The following is a 21,772-nucleotide window of genomic DNA, read 5'->3' as shown; positions in this document are numbered from 1 at the left end:
GCCTGACTCATTCCCCCTCTGCTATATTAGGCCAAGTGAGTCAGTTGCTCACTGGCCTTGATACTAATCAGTTCGCTGGCTCTTGGCCTAGCTAGCTACTCTTGAGCTACATTGATATATTGTGTAGACGCACAATATATATGTACTCTAGTTAGTCAGTCGTTTATTATTATTGTAATTCATTTGTATCCTCTATCCTCCTGATAGTATTGAAGTAACATCTATTGTATGATTTACCTGTGTACCAACCTCTTGCTTGTTTCCTGACCTCGTTCCAGTCTAGTCCTTCTGTACTGCTGCCATCTGATTTACATTACCGACCTGGCCTGTCCCTGACTCTGTTACTGTCTGATCCTTGCAATAAAACTGACATCTGATACATGTGTATGACCCTGCTCAAATTGACTATGATTTATTATTATTATTATTATTATTATTATTATTATTATTATTATTATTATTATTATTATTATTATTTAATTATACATCGCCAACATATTCCGTGGCGCTGTACAATGTAAGAAAACAAACAAGGGATACATAATGATACAGACAATGATATACATCAAATATGAACACTGATACAAGATACAGCACTGCTGATTACAACATGATGACTAAAATGTATAAATGTCTAACAGTGTGCAAACAATTAAATTAATAACATTCCACATGTTACAAAAGGGTGAGAGCCCTGCCCTTGCGAGCTTACAATCTAAAGGAATGGGGTGGAAACAAGAGGTGGGGATGTATACAGTATATGTACAGGCAGTGCCCAATTAGGTTATTTAGTGGCCTAAGCTAGAGAATATGCTTGTCGGAAAAGGTGGGTTTTGAGGGAGCGTTTAAAGATTTCAAAGGTGGGAGAGTGGCGAATGTGTTGTGGAAGAGCATTCCAGAGGAGGGGTGAGGCACGTGAGAAGTCTTGTACACGTGAATGTGAGGAGGTAGTTGTGGAAGAGGATAGAAGAAGCTCGTGTGCAGATCTTCTTCGTGTGCAGATTTAGCTTAATGACTTTGTACCTCGATAGCACTAAACTTGTGCACAAGTTCTGACCGGTCTGAACTACATATCATATTGTTAGTGTGTATTTATCTGTACGTTATCTCATCATGCACCAGCATGATACCCACAAGACAGTTTGCAAAAGTAAAAACAGGAATAAAACATTACCAGCATACAGATCTGAGCGTTGTTTGCGAACTACAAGTTGTGAAGGTGCTATGCTGGTTCTTATAGGCCGATTTGTGGCCTGGGGCATTTAATGTTCAGTCCCAAAACGAATGCAATTTCCCAGATTATGACATCACCGTCTGCAGAGCCCCCTGTCCCATCTGGGCTTGCTGTGACATGCAACTTTCAAGAATTTCAAGGGTTTCCTGTCCCACTTTTGAACTTTGCAGACTTCAGTTAGTCCGATTGTATATTTTGTCAACATGGCTGTTTACATGCATACAAAGTTCAAAGCATTGCAACACCTTTTCAGCAGATTCAGGACAAAAGAGGGGGTCGTTATGTAATCACCTGTTTCCTTGCTGAAGAATGCAGTGTCTAGAGGAACTGAATGCTAATATACTTTATATGGCCATACAGACAACATTAGCAGCTGGAGCCTGGTGACAATTATAACCCCAAAGCCAGACTGGCTTTTTAGCAGACATACACATATGACACAATCAGAAAATGAAACATGACTTCAAATGGATACAAGTTATACCACATGGCTGCTGAATTATATGCAATATCACAAATGGCTGCTCTGTTATGACACCGGCCACCTGTCTTGGCACCATTAATAATACAATTCTAAAATACATATCTAACAAAATTCCAATACATACACAAATATACATAAGACTAGGCATGATGGGTGATTGGAACAATTGCAGGTATGATGAAGCTAAATTGCAGCCTGCTATTAAAAATCAGCATGCCTCAAAATGTAAATGAAAATGAAAGTACTGTGCCTCTAAAAATACACATATCACTAAGCAATACTAGCAGCATTATATGCTTCATCACAATCAGCCACATATACATGCATATATATGTGTGTGTGCGTGCGTGCGTGCGTGCGTGCGTGCGTGTGCATATGGTGTGTGTGAGTGTGGTGTGTGTGCATATGGTGTGTGTGTGTGTGTGTGTGTACAGTGTATTCCTGAGCCGTTCCACGGAATTCCGAGGTATACGGAATTCCATCGGAATTTTTTTTAAAATCTCTCTCTCTCTCTCTCTCTCTCTCTCTCTCTCTCTCTCTCTCTCTCTCTCTCTCTCTCTCTCTCTCTCGTTCAAATCCCAGCTATGGCATATAAGTATGCTTTTCAAAAAGTACCAATCCTTAATCATGCTACTTTTTCTATTGAATTGATCATAATGGTAGTATGGTTTATGCTAGGATAGCTTTACCATGTAGTGTGGTTCATGGTCTAGAGGGTAAGACAGATACCTACTACACACTAGGTCCTGGGTTCAAATCCCAGCTATGGTATATAAGTATGCTTTGCAAAAAGTACCAATCCTTAAACATGCTACTTTTTCTATTGAATTGATCATAATGGTAGTATGGTTTATGCTAGGCCAGCTTTAGCATGTAGTGTGGGTCATGGTCTAGAGGGTAAGACAGATACCTACTAGCTACTGCATACTGGGTTCAAATCCCAGCTATGGTATATAAGCATGCTTTGCAAAAAGTACCAATCCTTAAACATGCTACTTTTTCTATTGAATTGATCATAATGGTAGTATGCTTTATGCTAGGCCAGCTTTACCATGTAGTGTGGTTCATGGTCTAGAGGGTAAGACAGATACCTACTACACACTGCATCCTGAGAGCTTTTTGGGTGTTATTCTGGAAAATTCCGTCGGAATTATAAAATTTCCGCGGAATTCCGTTTAAGAGGTATAGGAATTCCGTTCCGACCACCGGAATCGGAATTAGCTAATTCCGGCCGGAATCACAGAATTAATAATTCCGCAGAATTTTCCGACCATGCCTGGTGTGTGTACAGTGTGTGTGTGTGGTGTTTTTAATTTCCTTTCTCCCATTTAGTTGACCCTTGGGCTATTGGCATGGTTCCCACTAGAATGCTGATAAAAACTAGCATTTTTGCCTGGTTAGAGTAGGACTTGCCAGATTGGGGACACTTTGGCGCAGTTGGTGAGCTTATACGCGTTAAAGCTTAGCCAAGAGCCCCTGTCACTGTTTTCCTGTTGTGTGCTGCAGCCCCTCCGTATATATATATATATATATATATATATATATATATATATATATATATATATATATATATATATATATATATATATATATATATACAGCAGTGGGTTGCAAAAGTATTTGGCCCCCTTGAAGTTTTCAACATTTTGTCACATTACTGCCACACACATGCATCAATTTTATTGGAATTCCACGTGAAAGACCAATACAAAGTGGTGTACATATGAGAAGTGGAACGAAAATCATACATCATTCCAAACACTTTTTACAAATATATAACTGCAAAGTGGGGTGTGCGTAATTATTCAGCCCCCTGAGTCAATACTTTGTAGAACCAACTTTTGCTGCAATTACAGCTGCCAGTCTTTTAGGGTATGTCTCTACCAGCTTTGCACATCTAGAGACTGAAATCCTTGCCCATTCTTCTTTGCAAAACAGCTCCAGCTCAGTCAGATTAGATGGACAGCGTTTGTGAACAGCAGTTTTCAGATCTTGCCACAGATTCTCGATTGGATTTAGATCTGGACTTTGACTGGGCCATTCTAACACATAGATATGTTTTGTTTTAAACCATTCCATTGTTGCCCTGGCTTTATGTTTAGGGTCCGTTGTCCTGCTGGAAGGTGAACCTCCACCCCAGTCTCAAGTCTTTTGCAGACTCCAATAGGTTTTCTTCCAAGTTTGCCATGTATTTGGCTCCATCCATCTTTCCATCAACTCTGACCAGCTTCCCTGTCCCTGCTGAAGAGATGCACCCCCCGAGCATGATGCTGCCACCACCATATTTGACAGTGGGGATGGTGTGTTCAGAGTGATGTGCAGTGTTAGTTTTCCGCCACACATAACGCTTTGCATATTGGCCAAAAAGTTCAATTTTGGTCTCATCTGACCAGAGCACCTTCTTCCACACGGTTGCTGTGTCCCCCACATGGCTTGTGGCAAACTGCAAACGGGATTTCTTATGCTTTCTGTTAACAATGCCTTTCTTCTAGCCACTCTTCCATAAAGGCCAACTTTGTACAGTGCACGACTAATAGTTGTCCTATGGACAGAGTCTCCCACCTGAGCTGTAGATCTCTGCAGCTCCTCCAGAGTCACCATGGGCCTCTTGACTGCATTTCTGATCAGCGCTCTCCTTGTCCGGTCTGTGAGTTTAGGTGGACGGCCTTGTCTTGGTAGGTGTACAGTTGTGCCATACTCCTTCAATTTCTGAATGATCGCTTGAACAGTGCTCCATGGGATGTTCAAGGCTTTGGAAATGTTTTTGTAGCCTAATCCTGCTTTACATTTCTCAATAACTTTATCCCTGACCTGTCTTGTGTGTTCTTTGGACTTCACTGTGTTGTTGCTCCCAATATTCTCTTAGACAACCTCTGAGGCCCTCAAAGAGCAGCTGTATTTGTAATGACATTAGATTACACACAGGTGCATTCTATTTAGTCATTAGCACTCATCAGGCAATGTCGATAGGCAACTGACTGCACTCAGATCAAAGGGGGCCGAATAATTATGCACACACCACTTTGCAGTTATTTATTTGTAAAAAAAAATGTTTGGAATCATGTATTATTTTCGTTCCACTTCTCACGTGTACACCACTTTGTGTCGGTCTTTCATGTGGAATTCCAATAAAATTGATTCATGTTTGTGGCAGTAATATGATAAAATGTGGAAAACTTCAAGGGGGCTGAATACTTTTGCAACCCACTGTGTGTATGTATGTATATATATATATATATATATATATATATATATATATATATATATATATACAGTATATATAATTTGAAAACAGTTTGATGGGGGTGGCGGGGGTGGCGTGTGTGGCAGCGGCCAGTGGAGATCTTCAATCTACTTCAGAAGATGGCAAGATAGAGGATATTGGCATCGGACATTTCTGAGGATATTGACATGGGAACATTTTTTTTTTTTTTACTCTCAAGTTTTATTAAGCCAAAAAAAGGTACATTACATGAATATACAGCAGTTGTATAGACATTGGAGCAAGTCTGGGCGTACCCTTGAATAATAACATAGATTGTATATGTGAATAAGGGATGACTTATTATCCCTTCAATATACCGTATAATTTCAGGCAATTTATAGAATAGAGAGCACAGGCATAACTGAAAAGAAAACTAGATAAACATATAAACCTGGAGAAAACAGCGAACAGGAATATGGAATGGAGGAGATTGTACAGATTATGAGACACATCTCGTAAGTAAGGCTGATCTTGACTGGAATCTATTTTGTCTTATTTGGCTACATAGGAAGTGAGATTGGGAACTTTTTTTTAAAGGTACAGGTAAGTATTTCTGGTTAGTTAAGAATATTAAAATACATTACTCGTGGTTGTGTTTTTATTTCATTTAACCCTTTGTGCTAATGGGTAAGGGGTACTGTGTACCCTTATATTCATTTCTCCTGGGAGAGGGGCAGGCATCTGGGGTCCCCTTCTTAAAGGTGAGGAAGAGCCCCTTGTCCATGGATTGGACAAGGGCTCCGGGGGAAAGGGGAAGGCTTGGACGCCCCCCCCCACCCGGAGCCTCCTCATACCATGGACCATGCGGTATAGCTCAGGGTGTAAAGAACCCCCCCCCCGGGCCCCCACCCCGCAGACCCCGTGCACAGCCTGGCCAATCGCCGCTAGGCTGCGCTTTGGGGTGTATCGGGAGTCCCAGTGACGTCACGACGTCGATGACGTCACTCCGTTCGTCGCCATGGCGATGGGGGAAGCCCTAAAGGAAATCCCGTTCAGAACGGGATTTCCTTATGGGCGTGATCGCCGGCGGCGATCAGAAGTGTGGGAGGGAGAGAGGAGGAAGGGGAGAATCATGTAGCTAGTGCTAGGCTAGCTACATGATAAGAAAAAAAGCTATGTCCGGCTTCCCATGATGATGTTGTTGACTTCACATGGTGCGTTGGGCTTCTCATGCTATATCAGGTTCCCCAAAATGTGGTCGGATTCCCAGGGCATGTCAGGTTTTCCATGGTGTGGTAGACTTCACATGATGTGACAGCCTCTCACGCTGTTTTAGGTTCCCATATTGTGGTGGGATTTCCATGTCATTTTGATGCATTAAACGCTTACATTTCCCCACTTCACTTTATCATTTGGCTTTTGGACTCCTTTGGCTGATGTATCCCTAAACCAAACTCAGATTTGAGCAGCACTGCTAGGGATAGGGTACAATATTATTATTGTATAACATTTTCAGACGTATATACATTGAGGTATTATAGCATGCATTTGTTTGTATTTATTATCTATGCTGAGAGATAATTCATGGATAATTTACTAATAAATAAAGTTATTGCGTGTACAAAGCCAGGAGGGAGAATCCGTGAGCATTTCTTGAGCAAGTCCAATGCTGGGCATACACAGCTCAAATTTTGCCGCTCGATTCCACGCCATTGTCCCATTGTCCTCCATGCTGAATCGAGCGGGGAAACGATCGGGCCGGATATGTCGGAAATTATCTATCTAAATGGCTCAGAATCGAGCTGTATATTTCCAGCATTACTCTGCCTTGCCAAATATTACACCACATGAGATTTTGACTTTCCCAAGTCTTGGTGTCACCTCTGCAGGCTGTCTAAGGTGGCACTAATCCCAGAGTCAGTCACCTGTCCTGGGAACATGGATGCACAGCATGGGATATTTGTTATATAACTGTAGAGATCAGCACATGACTGAGGAACTGGATCCACCAGCTAATGTTTGGGCTCTCCCCTGCCTATCATTGGGACATGAGACTGAAATGTATATAAGAGATCAGCCGAGGTGGGGTATAAACACTGACAGAGGACAGCAGCAGAGCTGAGGCATCACCCATCCCACAGAACAGCAGAAATGAGGGCAGCAGCTTTACTCCTGGTCCTGGGACTCGTCCTGCTGCAAGTGGCAGGCGACTCATCAGATGGATCCAATGAAGGTTACATTATTATTATTATTATTTAGTGCCATCATTATTTGTATTTAGGGGCGTAGGGGCCACGGTCGCAGCAGTCGCCTGTGCGAATGGGCCCGGTGCTCCTGAGGGGCCCGCTCTTTTCCCCCTATGTGCAAAGGGGGAGGAGCATGGACCAGCAATGGCTGAGGGGGTCGTCAAACACTCACTTTGCCCACGATCCACGCGCTGCATCTACAAACATCTTCCTGTCCTACGTTCCAGCTCACAGAAAGAGCGTCCCCTCGGGGCCCCTAGGGGCCGCTCTTACTGTGAGACAGAATGCAAGAACAGAAACACGTGTGTGGATGCTGCGCGTGGATCGTAGGCAAAGTGAGTATTTGACGACCCCTTCAGCCATTGCTGGTCCATGCTCCTCCCTCCCCCCCCCCCCCTTGCCTGGCTAACCTATGCTGAGGTACCTATTGTGGCTATGTATACTGAGGTACCTATCCCTGACTATCTATACTGAGACATCTAATCCTGGCTATCTATACTGTGTCTTGTGTCCCCCTTATCCCCTTTATGTTTCTTTGGTGTCTAGTGGTCCTCTGTATATTTTTCCCAAATGTCTAGTGGTCCCCTATATAGGTTTCTCTGGTGTCCAGTGGTCCCCTTTACATTGCCCTGGAATGTAGTGGTGCAGATAAGCTTCCCTGGTGTCCAGTGGTTCCCTTTACATTATCCTGGAATGTAGTGGTGCAGATAAGCTTCCCTGGTGTCTAGTGGTCTCCCCGACTCCCCCATATACTGAGATCAGCAGAAGTATTATTCACATCCTCTAAGTGGGAAGCACTAGCAGCCCCAAGTGATGATCATTATCTGCTAATAACAATTACACAAAATTATGCATACATTTCCACAATTACACCCATACGTAATTACAAATTGTTGTTTTAATTGACTTTGTATAATATTTAGTAATTACGCAGGAATTTACGTGTAATTTTGTGCTGACTTTGGCAGTGAATAGAAAATCCCCCATACATGCTATTGGTACTAAAACTGCTACATATGTTAAAGGGAAGGATCAGGGACACCTTGCAAAAAATAAAAATCGATATCCACTTACCTGGGGCTTCCTCCAGCCCGTGGCAGGCAGGAGGTGCCCTCGCCGCCGCTCCAGAGGCTTCCGGTCGTCTTCGGTGGCCAACCCAACCTGGTCAGGCCGGCTGCCAGGTCGGGTTCTTCTGCACTCCAAGGACGGGCTCTTCTGCGTCCCACGCCGGCGCGCTGACGTCATCGGACGTCCGCCGGGCTGTACTGCGCCCGCGCAGTAGTTCTGCCACCGAAGACGACCGGAAGCCTCTGGAGCGGCGGCGAGGGCACCTCCTGCCTGTCGCGGGCTGGAGGAAGCCCCAGGTAAGTGGATATCGATTTTTATTTTTTGCAAGGTGTCCCTGAACCTTCCCTTTAAGGAGAATATTGGGTGCTAGTAAAAAAAAAAGTGTTCAAAAAGACCTTATAGTTTTCGAGAAAATACATTTTTAAAATGCAAAGAAAAATGTTTTTTAAACTCAGAAAAATTGATTTTAAAGAGAACCTGTAATGAAAAAAAGTTCCCCTGGGGGGTACTCACCTCGGAAGGAGGAAGCCTCAGGGCCCTAACGCGGCTCCCCCACCCCTGTAGCTGCAGGCAGTCCAGCGCTGGCTCCCCCAAAGTGTCCCAGAATCCTCCCTCCACAAGCGCTGATTTACTTACCTCTCCTGGCTCCAGCGGGGGCGCTGTTGCGGCTCTCAGCACGGAAATAGGCGAAAATAGCTGATCTCTGTCGGGTCCGCTGTACTGTGCAGGTGCAGGAGAGCGGCCCGACAGTGATCGGCTATTTCTGCCTATCTCCGAGCGGAGAGCCGATACTGCGCCTGCGCTGGAGCCGGGAAGGTAAATATCTACATCCCCTGTTCGGGGAGCTGTATCGCCATTCACTGCTGCTGTGGGACCGAGGAGGATGGGAGAAGCCTCAGTCAGATCTGAAACCTTCCCCCATCCCAGGTGAGTACCCCCCAGGGGAGGTTTTTAAAGTTACAGGTTTTCTTTAACAAAAAAAAATATATTTTTAAAATCAGTTTTCTCAAAAACCACAAGGTCTTTAATTGTTCTTTTTTGTGTAACTTGTACCCACCATTCTCCTTAACATATGTAGCAATTGGGTAGCTATAGCATGTATGCGGGTTTCTCTATTCACCGCCAAAGTCAGCACAAAATTACATGTAAATTACATATGAAATTGATGACCTTTTTCCCTGAAATTTCTTATTATGATTCTGATGTGTGATTGCAAATTACAGTGCGTAATTACGAATAGACGTAATTTCTGCTCACCACTAGCACCCCCTGCAGTCAGGATGGCTGGAGGGTACTGTCCCTGGTACGGTCCATGCTTGGTGATGCCCTAGTATCAGGATGCCATCCTTGCCAGAGGGGAACAGCGATGATCAGGGGGACAAGGACAGGTGAGAGGCATTCCTCTTCTGTGGCGGAGTTTAGTGACCACTATGATGACGGGCGTGGCTGTGACACAGTGGCAGGTACATGAGGTGACATGGGGAGGGGGGCGGAGCTCTGTAATATTCCTAGGATTCAAATACATTTGCAATAATTGTATATTTATCTCTTCCCCCCAGCTAAGATTGGCAGCTGCCCACCATTGCCTGCCGGTACCGCATCACATATTCCCTGCATGGGTGTGGACACTAAGGAGTGCACTGATGACAGCGACTGCGAGGGGATGCAGAAATGTTGCCCCAAGAAGTGTGTGAATCACTGCGAGTTCCCCATCATGTGTGAGTATCTCTGACCTTTATGTTACACAGCTCATGTTATACATACAGACTCCCTTACAGCCTGTGCAGGCTCATACACACGTCCCACCTCATGCACAACCAACTGCATAGCTCCCAAATGGCCCTCTTTGGGAGCCCAGTCCCTCTTCCCTAATCATGTGTCCCTCTTTCCTCTTCAGGTGTCCCTCTTTCCTCCTCAGGTGTCCCTCTTTCCTCCTCAGGTGTCCCTCTTTCCTCCTCAGGTGTCCCTCTTTCAGGACTGATGTACAGAGCTATGGAAATATATGTGTTTTTGCACTGAACAAAATGTGTTTCATTGACTCCAAACTTTAGTCCCATCCTTTAAATTGATACATTTCTTAATTCCAAATGTTAATATGAAGGAAAAATGATTCAGTACAGAAAGAGCCAGCATGAGCTGAATTATAAAACAGCATATTTTTCTTATGAAATCTTTATGATATGTGTGACTAGGGGGTGTGATGGGGCATGGTTAGGGGTGTGGATGTGGCAACAGGGCCGGTTCTCTTATGAAGCAAGGTGAAACACTTGCATCAGGCACAGGGATTACAGGGGCAGCATGTTTGTACTGTGTGTTTACAATTACAGCATGCAGTCAGAGTAGAAGGAGAAACGAGAGGAGAGCGATGTGAAGAGGTCATCATTGGGGAAAAGCAGCTTGTTGTGCTGTGTGAGGAGTCTGACAGTGACTGGGGAGGATGGAGGCAAGAAAGCATCATTGGGAAAAGCAGCTTGTTGTGCTGTGTGAGGAGTCTGACAGTGAGTGAGGAGGGGGGAGGAAGGAGAGCATCATTGGGGAAAAGCAGCTTGTTGTGCTGTGTGAGGTGTCTGACAGTGAGTGAGGAGGGGGAAGGCAGGAGAGCATCATTGGGGAAGAACAGCTTGTTGTGCTGTGTGAGGGAGTCTGACAGTGAGTGAGGAGGGGGAGGCAGGAGAGCATCACTAGGGAAAAGCAGCTTGTTGTGCTGTGTGATGAGTCTTACAGTGAGAGAGGAGGATGAAGGCAGGAGAGCATCATTGGGAAAAGCAGCTTGTTGTGCTGTGTGAGGAGTCTGACAGTGAGTGAGGAGGGGGGAGGCAGGAGAGCATCATTGGGGAAAAGCAGCTTGTTGTGCTGTGTGGGGAGTCTGACAGTGAGTGAGGAGGGGGGAGGCAGGAGAGCAGCATTGGAAAAGCAGCTTGTTGTGCTGTGTGAGGGAGTCTGAGAGTGAGTGAGGAGGGGGGAGGCAGGAGAGCAGCATTGGGGAAAAGCAGCTTGTTGTGCTGTGTGATGAGTCTGACAGTGAGTGAGGCGGGGGGAGGTAAGAGAGCAGCATTGGGGAAAAGCAGCTTGTTGTGCTGTGTGAGGAGTCTGACAGTGAGTGAGGAGGGGGGAGGCAGGAGAGCAGCATTAGGGAAAGTAGTTTGTTGTTCTGTGTGAGGAGTCTGACAGTGAGAGAGGAGGGGGGATGCAGGAGAGCATCATTGGGGAAAAGCAGCTTGTTGTGCTGTGTGAGGAGTCTGACAGTGAGTGAGGAGGGGGAGGCAGGAGAGCATCATCGGGGAAAAGCAGCTTGTTGTGCTGTGTGAGGAGTCTTACAGTGAGTAAGGAGGGGGGAGGCAGGAGAGCAGCATTAGGGAAAGTAGCTTGTTGTGCTGTGTGAGGAGTCTGAAGGTGAGAAAGGAGGATGGAGGCAAGAGAGCATCATTGGGGAAAAACAGCTTGTTGTGCTGTGTGAGGAGTCTGACAGTGAGTGAGGAGGGGGAGGCAGGAGAGCATCATTGGGGAAAAGCAGCTTGTTGTGCTGTGTGGGGAGTCTGACAGTGAGTGAGGAGGGGGGAGGCAGGAGAGCAGCATTGGAAAAGCAGCTTGTTGTGCTGTGTGAGGGAGTCTGAGAGTGAGTGAGGAGGGGGGAGGCAAGAGAGCAGCATTGGGGAAAAGCAGCTTGTTGTGCTGTGTGAGGAGTCTGACAGTGAGTGAGGAGGGGGGAGGCAGGAGAGCATCATTGGGGAAAAGCATCTTGTTGTGCTGTGTGATGAGTCTGACATTGAGTGAGGCGGGGGGAGGTAGGAGAGCAGCATTGGGGAAAAGCAGCTTGTTGTGCTGTGTGAGGTGTCTGACAGTGAGTGAGGAGGGGGAAGGCAGGAGAGCATCATTGGGGAAGAACAGCTTGTTGTGCTGTGTGAGGGAGTCTGACAGTGAGTGAGGAGGGGGAGGCAGGAGAGCATCACTAGGGAAAAGCAGCTTGTTGTGCTGTGTGATGAGTCTTACAGTGAGAGAGGAGGATGAAGGCAGGAGAGCATCATTGGGAAAAGCAGCTTGTTGTGCTGTGTGAGGAGTCTGACAGTGAGTGAGGAGGGGGGAGGCAGGAGAGCATCATTGGGGAAAAGCAGCTTGTTGTGCTGTGTGGGGAGTCTGACAGTGAGTGAGGAGGGGGGAGGCAGGAGAGCAGCATTGGAAAAGCAGCTTGTTGTGCTGTGTGAGGGAGTCTGAGAGTGAGTGAGGAGGGGGGAGGCAGGAGAGCAGCATTGGGGAAAAGCAGCTTGTTGTGCTGTGTGATGAGTCTGACAGTGAGTGAGGTGGGGGGAGGTAAGAGAGCAGCATTGGGGAAAAGCAGCTTGTTGTGCTGTGTGAGGAGTCTGACAGTGAGTGAGGAGGGGGGAGGCAGGAGAGCAGCATTAGGGAAAGTAGTTTGTTGTTCTGTGTGAGGAGTCTGACAGTGAGTGAGGAGGGGGGATGCAGGAGAGCATCATTGGGGAAAAGCAGCTTGTTGTGCTGTGTGAGGAGTCTGACAGTGAGTGAGGAGGGGGAGGCAGGAGAGCATCATCGGGGAAAAGCAGCTTGTTGTGCTGTGTGAGGAGTCTTACAGTGAGTAAGGAGGGGGGAGGCAGGAGAGCAGCATTAGGGAAAGTAGCTTGTTGTGCTGTGTGAGGAGTCTGAAGGTGAGAAAGGAGGATGGAGGCAAGAGAGCATCATTGGGGAAAAGCAGCTTGTTGTGCTGTGTGAGGAGTCTGACAGTGAGTGAGGAGGGGGAGGCAGGAGAGCATCATTGGGGAAAAGCAGCTTGTTGTGCTATGTGAGGAGTCTGACAGTGAGTGAGGAGGGGGGAGGCAGGAGAGCAGCATTGGGGAAAAGCAGCTTGTTGTGCTGTGTGAGGTAGTCTGAGAGTGAGTGAGGAGGGGGGAGGCAGGAGAGCAGCATTGGGGAAAAGCAGCTTGTTGTGCTGTGTGAAGAGTCTGACAGTGAGTGAGGAGGGGGAGGCAGGAGAGCATCATTGGGGAAAAGCAGCTTGTTGTGCTGTGTGAGGAGTCTGACAGTGAGTGAGGAGGGGGAGGCAGGAGAGCATCATTGGGGAAAAGCAGCTTGTTGTGCTGTGTGAGGAGTCTGACAGTGAGTGAGGAGGGGGAGGCTGGAGAGCAGCATTGGGGAAAAGCAGCTTGTTGTGCTGTGTGAGGAGTCTGACAGTGAGTGAGGAGGGGGGGGGGGCAGGAGAGCAGCATTGGGGAAAAGCAGCTTGTTGTGCTGTGTGAGGAGTCTTACAGTGAGTGAGGAGGGGGGAGGCAGAAGAGCATCATTAGGGAAAGTAGCTTGTTGTGCTGTGTGAGGAGTCTGAAGGTGAGAAAGGAGGATGGAGGCAGGAGAGCATAATTGGGGAAAAGCAGCTTGTTGTGCTGTGTGAGGAGTCTGACAGTGAGTGAGGAGGGGGAGGCAGGAGAGCATCATTGGGGAAAAGCAGCTTGTTGTGCTGTGTGAGGAGTGTGACACTGAGTGAGGAGGGGGAGGCAGGAGAGCAGCATTGGGGAAAAGCAGCTTGTTGTGCTGTGTGAGGAGTCTGACAGTGAGTGAGGCGGGGGGAGGTAAGAGAGCAGCATTGGGGAAAAGCAGCTTGTTGTGCTGTGTGAGGAGTCTGACAGTGAGTGAGGAGGGGGGAGGCAGGAGAGCAGCATTAGGGAAAGTAGTTTGTTGTTCTGTGTGAGGAGTCTGACAGTGAGTGAGGAGGGGGGATGCAGGAGAGCATCATTGGGGAAAAGCAGCTTGTTGTGCTGTGTGAGGAGTCTGACAGTGAGTGAGGAGGGGGAGGCAGGAGAGCATCATCGGGGAAAAGCAGCTTGTTGTGCTGTGTGAGGAGTCTTACAGTGAGTAAGGAGGGGGGAGGCAGGAGAGCAGCATTAGGGAAAGTAGCTTGTTGTGCTGTGTGAGGAGTCTGAAGGTGAGAAAGGAGGATGGAGGCAAGAGAGCATCATTGGGGAAAAACAGCTTGTTGTGCTGTGTGAGGAGTCTGACAGTGAGTGAGGAGGGGGAGGCAGGAGAGCATCATTGGGGAAAAGCAGCTTGTTGTGCTGTGTGGGGAGTCTGACAGTGAGTGAGGAGGGGGGAGGCAGGAGAGCAGCATTGGAAAAGCAGCTTGTTGTGCTGTGTGAGGGAGTCTGAGAGTGAGTGAGGAGGGGGGAGGCAAGAGAGCAGCATTGGGGAAAAGCAGCTTGTTGTGCTGTGTGAGGAGTCTGACAGTGAGTGAGGAGGGGGGAGGCAGGAGAGCAGCATTGGAAAAGCAGCTTGTTGTGCTGTGTGAGGGAGTCTGAGAGTGAGTGAGGAGGGGGGAGGCAAGAGAGCAGTATTGGGGGAAAGCAGCTTGTTGTGCTGTGTGAGGAGTCGGACAGTGAGTGAGGGGGGGGGGGGGAGGCAGGAGAGCATCATTGGGGGAAAGCAGCTTGTTGTGCTGTGTGAGGAGTGTGACTGTGAAGGGGGAGGCAGGAGAGCAGCAGTGTTTCATCTGACTTGCACAGCAGAAGGGAGGGAGGAGGTGGCACTGCTGTCCTGAGGAGCAATGGAGTGGCTTAGAGTGAGCAGTTTGTCTGTCACAGACTCACAGCCAGCCAGTGTGCTATTGTGTTGAGCTGCAGCATGTCATGTGAGAACATTAAATGAAGCAGAGTATATTGTCGGGTGCTATCACTCCAAATGGGGTGAGGGGGGGGGGGGGTGATATCGGTGCATCCTCACAAGTTTGTCTCAGGCAGCAAAAAGTCTAGAACCATCCGTATGTGGCAGGGGCGTGGCTCTTTCTTTCCTCAAAAAGTTTGGAGGAATGCCCACCGCATGACATGACGACCACGCAAGTTGTTTGCCTGTCAAGTACGTACACACACACGACAACCAACTAAACAACCAACTCATTTCAACACTATACGCGCTGCACAACATGTCCACTTTCAAAAACAACAAAATTGTTCAAGCAACTTGTACACACGTTCCAACCTGCATGATAGTTGGGCAGGTTGATCCTCCGGTTGGATTTGGTTGTCAGCCGTACACACGCCCAATCTTCCAACAGACAAGTTTGGAAGATAGTTGAAAAGATTGTTGGTACATGTGTGTGAGCCCTAAGTCTTGCCTCTTTAAGAGTCTAGCTAAATAAAAGTTCTGACTTTACTACGGTAGCAGTGGACATGATGTGACATTTAACAATGTTCAATTTCATTAGGCCTTTCTACCCAGGGATGCTCAAATACCCCTTTTTAAAATCCGAATTGATTCGGATCCAGATAGCTAGAAATCTAGATCCGAATCGGATATCCGAATCCGAATGTTCCGGTATTCGAATAGAATTGGACATCCGAATCCATTATCCGGGTAAATCCGAATTAATTCGGATATCCTGATAGAAAACCGGAAGTGGCCTTTAAATTGCTTCCAACGTAAAAGATGCATGAAGTATAGTTTTTTTTTTTTTTTTTTAGAGAAACACTAATTGATTATGTGGGGAGTTAAAATAAAATATTTTTTTTTTTACTGTAAATTAACATCAGGCCTAGGTTCCAGACAGCGGTCGTGCTTCCCACATTGTGTCCAAAGTCCAACCGCACAACTGGGACATGACAGTTTTCTGCCCAGACACCTCCAAAACATTACACAGCAATTGTGTTTTGGGTTAAAAATAGGTGGTATCAGTAACAGTGGCCTGTGACACCCAGGCAGTGGGAGCAGCACAGGCAGCAGGAGCAGGGCAATGCAGCAGCAGCAGGTGTAATGTGTGCCAGGAGGAGCATGCCGGAGAGTGTACCATGGCACGTAGCGTTGGTACCACGGCTGTAAAAAAAATTGTGAACCAGGCTTAGTTAGTAATAGTTAACAATCAGGAGGAGCCAGGTGGTTGTGGTGGTGGTGGTAAAGGGTGGTAAGGCAGGCATAGTGATTCCCAGCAGGGGTGCTCAGATACCATTTTTTTAAAATCCCAAAAGATTTGGATCCGGATACCCAGATATCTGAATCTGTATCGGATATCCATATCCGAACCGTTCCGCCAGAATTCGCGGATTCCGCCAGCGCTAAATTCTGTCGCTATGAAAATCCATCGGATAGAATTCTGGATCCCGACGGATAAATTAAAGTAATCGCAAATGGAACCTTGCTAAATAGTAGCCCATAGAACCTATTGACTGTTCCTTTAGTCCTTTTCCTCCTTCCTCCCGGAAGAAGGAGGTCTGGTCTTCCAAAAGCCAGTTTACATACATTCACCGGGAATCAAACCCAGGTCTAGTGCTTGGTAGGCAGCTCTCCTCACCACTGCACCACCACCAACACTACATGCTGAAGCCAGCCTAGCATCTACCATTATGATATATCCAAGAGAAAAATAAGCTTGCTTAGGGATTTGTAGGATGTCAAAAGCAGGGATGCTCATCCGGATCCCGGATACCCGGGTAACCCGGGTATCCGACCATTTTTCCACTATCCAGTCGGATCCGGATACCCGGGCCCAAATCCGGATAGCTCTATGCGGATATCTGGCAGCATAATCCAGATACCCATGGATATCCGGCGGATATCCAGATCCGGGTACTGTAACTAAGAAGATGATGTCATTGAGACAATCAGAGGGCTCCCAGCAGAAGCCCTAGCAACCAATCACAGAGGGGAACTCTGGCCAGCCCCTCTCCCCCACTGACCTCATTGAGCAAATCAGAGAACTCCCAGACGAAGCCCTAGCACCCAATCACAGAGGGGAACCCTGGCCCAGGGGTGCAGCTAAGGTTTTTGTGGCCCCAAGCGGACTGCAGGCCGAGGCCCACAACCTGCGCCGCGCCGAAAAAAGGGGTGTGTTCATTGCGCGGGAAAGTGGGCGTGACATGACATGTGGGTGGAGCCAGGGTGTGGCCATGACATGTGAGTGGAGCCAACTGCATGATGCTTACATGTCAATATGGACCAAAAAAACAAAACAAACATTTCAATGTAGAAAGCGGTAGACTTTACCCCCCCCCCCCCCCTAAAAAAGAAAAAAAAATACATAAACAAAAAATACATAAGTAGGACATTAGACTATGGTAGGGATTAAATGGGGAGCTCCTCTGAGAGCAGTCAGTGACATGGCTATGTACTTTGTAAAGTGCTGCACAAGAGGTCACGGCGGTAGTAATGCACTAGCACAGAACGCTGTGATATGCAGGAGCAAACACGGCCAAGCATGCACAACAGAGCACACAGCCAGCCCGGTACACCAGCCCCAAGCATGATCGCAGCCAACAGTATAGGTGCTAAGGTACGTCAGTGCGGCGCGCGTAGCGCGCCGCTGCAAAAAAATGGGCATGGTCATGACATCATGTGAGCGGGGCTAACATAGGTAACGCATAACAGTGAGGCGGCAGGCCAGAGTTTCCTCCCACAACAATTAGGCAAAGTTACTCTAATGATGGGTACACACTGAGATTTTCTGGTCGATTTACTGTCAGATGGATTATTTCCAACATGTTCGATTTGCTTTCCGATCGATTTCATATTAAAGTGCACGGAAATCGATCGGAAAATGCTCGGAAAACAATCGAAAAGCAAATCGGACATGTTGGAAATAATCCATCTGACAGTAAATCGACCAGAAAATCTCATAGTGTGTACCCAGCATAAGGCTCCCTGCACACTGCAAATCCGATTTGCGATTCCAATTTTCCCTGAATGCTAGCAACAGAATAACGCAGAAAAAACAGCATGCAGTAACGATTAAAAATCGGAATCACATGCAGTGTGCAGGGAGCCTAAGAGTAATTAGACATGCCACAAACTATAAGGAAGCAGTGTTTCTGCCATGATGTGGTGAGAAAGAAGATTTGCATCATGGATGCGCAGATGATAAATCAGCAGAAACTGCTATTTATTAGCATACCATTTAGTAATCATGAGATGACAAAAGAATGTCAAATGCTGCAACAATGATCCCAAAGCAGCAAATGTAGCCAACTATGACCATCAAGTAATAAATGCAGCAACCATTACCTCTGACATATAAACTGCAACAACCGTTACCTCCGACACATCAAATGCAAGAACCATTACCTCTGACACATGATATGCAACAACCAGGGCTGTGGAGTCGGTACAAAAATCTTCCGATTCAGACTCCTCAGTTTATGAAACCACGACTCCCGACTCCAACTCCGACTCCGGGTACCCAAAATGGCTCTGACTCCGACTCCTTAGTCTAATACTTAACAGGGCTGTGGATTTTGTACAAAAATCATCCGACTCCTGACTCCGACTCCTCAGTTTATGAAATCAACGACTCCAACTCCAGGTGCCCAAAATTGCCCCGACTCCTCGACTCCGACTCCATAGCCCTGGCAACAACCCCTACTTCTCACACATGGTATGCAAAAACCTTACTTCCGACACATAATAAGCAACAACTATTACCTCCAATGCATGAAATGCAAGAACCATTACATCTGAAACATGATATGCAACAACCCCAACTTCCGACAAATGAATGCAGCAAATGATTTCCCTAACACATGGAATACAGCAAACGTTACTTTTGACATATGAAATGCATCAAATCGGAAATTAGGAAAATATTACCTCCCACACGTTAAAATTCAGTAAGCATTATCCACCCACACATGAAAAATACACATATAAAAATGCAGCAAATGTTACCTTAGACATAATTTAATTAAATGTTCTGGCCCACTGGGTGCTGGCGGGATGGAGCTGCTGAGTAGGGTGGGATAGTGAAACTGGATGCGGCTGAGAGGGCGACACTGGGCGGAAGGAGGGTGACATTGCCTGGAAGGGGAGGAGGATGACACTAGTTGGGGAGGAGGATGACACTAGGTGGGGAGGAGGATAACACTGGGTGGGGAGAGGGTGACACTGACTGGGTTGGGAGGTGGGTGATACTAATGGGGTGTGGAGGAGGGTGACAGACACTAAGTGGGGAGGAGTGTAATAGGTAGGTGTCCCAGTAAAGGTAGCTAGGCGTAAATAGGCACCCCCGTAAGTAGCTAGGCGTAGGTAGGTGCCCCTATAGGTAGCTAGGCGTAGGTAGGTGCCCCATAGGTAGCTAGGCGTAGGTAGGTGCCCCCTGTAGGTAGCTAGGCATAGGTAGGTGCCCCCATAGGTAGCTAGGTGCCCCTATAGGTAGCTAGGTGTAGCTAGGTGCCCCTATAGGTAGCTAGGCATAGGTAGGTTCTCCCATAGGTAGGTAGGTGCCCCATAGGTAGGTGCTCCATAGGCAGCTAGGTGTAGGTAGGTGCCCCATAGGTAGCTAGGCGTCGGTAGGTGCCCCCTGTAGGTAGCTAGGCGTAGGGAGGTGCCCCATAGGTAGCTAGGTGTAGGTAGGTTCCCCCATAGGTAGGTAGGTGCCCCATAGGTAGCTAGTCATAGGTAGGTGCCCCCTGTAGGTAGCTAGGCGTAGGTAGGTGCTCCATAGGTAGGTAGGAGTCCCAGTATAGGTAGCTAGGTGCCACTATAGGTAGCTAGGCGTAGGTAGGTGCCCCATAGGTAGCTAGGCATAGGTAGGTGCCCCATAGGTAGCTAGGCGTGGGTAGGTGCCCCATAGGTAGCTAGGCATAGCTAGGTGCCCCTATAGGTAGCTAGGCGTAGGTAGGTGCCCCCATAGGCAGCTAGGCGTAGGTAGGTGCCCCATAGGTAGCTAGGCATCAGTAGGTGCCCCCTGTAGGTAGCTAGGCATAGGTAGGTGCCCCCATAGGTAGCTAGGTGTAGCTAGGTGCCCCCATAGGTATCTAGGTGTAGCTAGGTGCCCCTATAGGTAGCTAGGCATAGGTAGGTTCCCCCATAGGTAGGTAGGTGCCCCATAGGTAGGTGCTCCATAGGCAGCTAGGTATAGGTAGGTGCCCCATAGGTAGCTAGGCGTCGGTAGGTGCCCCCTGTAGGTAGCTAGGCGTAGGGAGGTGCCCCATAGGTAGCTAGGCGTAGGTAGGTTCCCCCATAGGTAGGTAGGTGCCCCATAGGTAGCTAGGCATAGGTAGGTGCCCCCTGTAGGTAGCTAGGTGTAGGTAGGTGCTCCATAGGTAGGTAGGAGTCCCAGTATAGGTAGCTAGGTGCCACTATAGGTAGCTAGGTGTAGGTAGGTGCCCAGTAGGTAGCTAGGTGTAGGTAGGTGCCCCATAGGTAGCTAGGCATAGCTAGGTGCCCCTAAAGGTAGCTAGGTGCCCCCATAGGTAGATAGCTAGGCATAAGTAGGTGCCCCCATAGATAGCGAGCGGGCAGGGAGCAGGGGTAGAAGGCAGACAGGCGGGCAAGGAGATTGGTGGCTTTGCCGGGAGTCATGCACCATTTGTACTTCCGGTTCCTGCAGTCCATGTGGAACGCAGAACCGGAAGTATGCGGCGCATACACCCGGCTTCAGGGAGGGTGGGCAGAGCAGTGGGCGGGGGCGGAACTAAAGCGGCCAAGCAGCCGCTCTATTGGTGGGTGGGCAGGGACAGAGCCTTCCCCTCGCCGGAGTCTGCCCGCCCCCTGAGCCCGTACCAAGAAGCCGCTGCGGCAGGACAGTGACGGTGTGACGTCATAACGACGTCACGGAGACTCCGAGGCCCCTAAAAACATGAGGCCCCAAGCAGCCGCTTGGTCTGCTTGGTGCCTGGCGGCGCCCCTGCCCTGGCCAGCCCCACCTGACCTCATTGAGCCAATCAGAGGCCTCCCAGCCTAAGCCCTGGCACCCAATCACAGAAGGGAACCCTGGCCAGCCCCCCCTGTATAATAAGGAGGGCTGGCTTGATGAGACAGATCGTCCTTGCTTGTGTGGCTGGCTGGCTGGTCACTGACAGACTTGCTCCAGTGCTGTTGGCTTAGCAAGTGCTGCCTGTATACAGTGATAAACCTAAAGCTTTGAGTGCTAAACACCTTCACTACACTATTGTTCTATTGTTTTTTTTAGCTAGCTTGTAATTGTTTGCTTTCATTCACTCAGTTAGGTCCTGTCTGTGTCTCTGTGTGTTCTGTGCTGTGCAGGCCAGCAGGACAGTATAGGTTAGGGAATAGGATTACTGTGTTATTGTATTGTATTATATAGTTAGGTAGTAGCAGTAGGGTATTGTAGGCTTTACATGTATGCCTAGAGATGAGCGTAATGACGTAATTACGATTTCGCGAAATTTCGCGTAATTAGTGTAATTACGATTATGGCCGTAAGTACATAATCGTAATGAAGAAGGATTTCCTGAAATTTCGCGTAAGCGTAATTTTTCGCGTAATTTTTTGAGAAAATCGATGTTAAAGTTTCAAAGTAAAAATGTATACAGTTAAAAACCCGCCGACTTTAACGGTTAATAGCAAAGCCTGCTTAAAGTTTAGGAACACCAAATTCCCAGGGTATATTAAGGGGATCAGTGGGAATAAGAGGAAATTTTTTTTTTTCAAAAAGACCTTATAGTTTTTGAGAAAATCGATTTTTAAGTTTCAAGGGCGAAAATGTCTTTTAAATGCGGAAAATGTCAGTTTTTTTTGCACAGGTAACAATAGTGTATTATTTTCATAGATTCCCCCAAGTGGGAAGAGTTTTACTTACTTCTTTCTGAGTG

The 21,772-nt window shown here is 47.5% G+C and overlaps 1 long non-coding RNA gene across 1 annotated transcript in view; it reads left to right on the top strand.

Moving 5' to 3' along the window:
* Positions 1 to 6,939: 6,939 nt before the first annotated feature.
* Positions 6,940 to 21,772, top strand: part of LOC137570301 (uncharacterized) — a 49,816-nt gene continuing 34,983 nt past the window's right edge. Inside the window, exons 1-2 of the long non-coding RNA XR_011030997.1 lie at positions 6,940 to 7,156; positions 9,797 to 9,955. This is a non-coding gene — a long non-coding RNA (uncharacterized lncRNA). The remainder of the gene's footprint in view (positions 7,157 to 9,796; positions 9,956 to 21,772) is intronic.

This window comes from Hyperolius riggenbachi, chromosome 4 (genome assembly GCF_040937935.1).
Source record: "Hyperolius riggenbachi isolate aHypRig1 chromosome 4, aHypRig1.pri, whole genome shotgun sequence".
Lineage (NCBI taxonomy): Eukaryota > Metazoa > Chordata > Amphibia > Anura > Hyperoliidae > Hyperolius > Hyperolius riggenbachi.
Note: the sequence above shows the minus strand (reverse complement) of the source record. Positions and strands in the feature narration are given on the sequence as shown.